Raw genomic sequence first — 775 nt, 5'->3', positions numbered from 1 at the left:
GGCTGGTTCCCACCCCGCCCCCACAAGCCCAAAGGAGCTGGGGATGCCGCGGCGCCCTTTCAAAAAGCCTGTAATTCCTTGCACAGTGATTTCTCAATGAAACGGGTCTAAGCCTCTGGCGCACTAAGCTTTACGAGGGCCGTGTGACTGTGAATTCCCACTTGGGAGGTTCAACTCTCGAGCTTCCCTTTCCCGATCCCGGAGCCCCTACTCACGAGCACGTCTGGCCAGCCTGGCAAACCGGAACCCCTCATGAGCTTTTAAGATCCTAGTCACCACTCACCAAAGTAGAATGTAGTACATTATCTCCGTAGACTTTATTATGCTAAATGACCCTAAGACTGTGGTCCTGAGCCCCCAGGCCCAGCAATTCCTTGCCTTAAATAATTGATAACATCTCAATTGTTTGCAACATTTTCCAACTGTATGCTCTACTACAGTCACAGTTGTGTTTGCAGGAAAGAGAAATACCCATGTATAAATATCCTCTTTAAAACTCTTATATTTGTGAGTATGCTTCCCCTCTTCTTCCCATACCCATTCAACTCGTGTCTCCATCCTGTATCTACTGGCAGAACACTGTTGTTCCAGGGTTATGTATATATCACTATTTACCTCTATCCCTTTTAGCTGTTGCATACTTCCATGTGTCTTCATCTGTTTTCATCATTCCTCTGCCAAGCTCCTTTTTCTGGTATATTGCCCTACCCCTTCAAGTACATTGTCCTCCCTGTCCCCCAAGTTAACATGTTTCTAATCTCTAGCCAGTGATTAT

Source organism: Chrysochloris asiatica, unplaced genomic scaffold (assembly GCF_000296735.1).
Source record: "Chrysochloris asiatica unplaced genomic scaffold, ChrAsi1.0 scaffold00057, whole genome shotgun sequence".
Classification (NCBI taxonomy): domain Eukaryota; kingdom Metazoa; phylum Chordata; class Mammalia; order Afrosoricida; family Chrysochloridae; genus Chrysochloris; species Chrysochloris asiatica.
The sequence above is the reverse complement of the archived record's forward strand: the minus strand, read 5'-3'. Positions refer to the sequence as shown.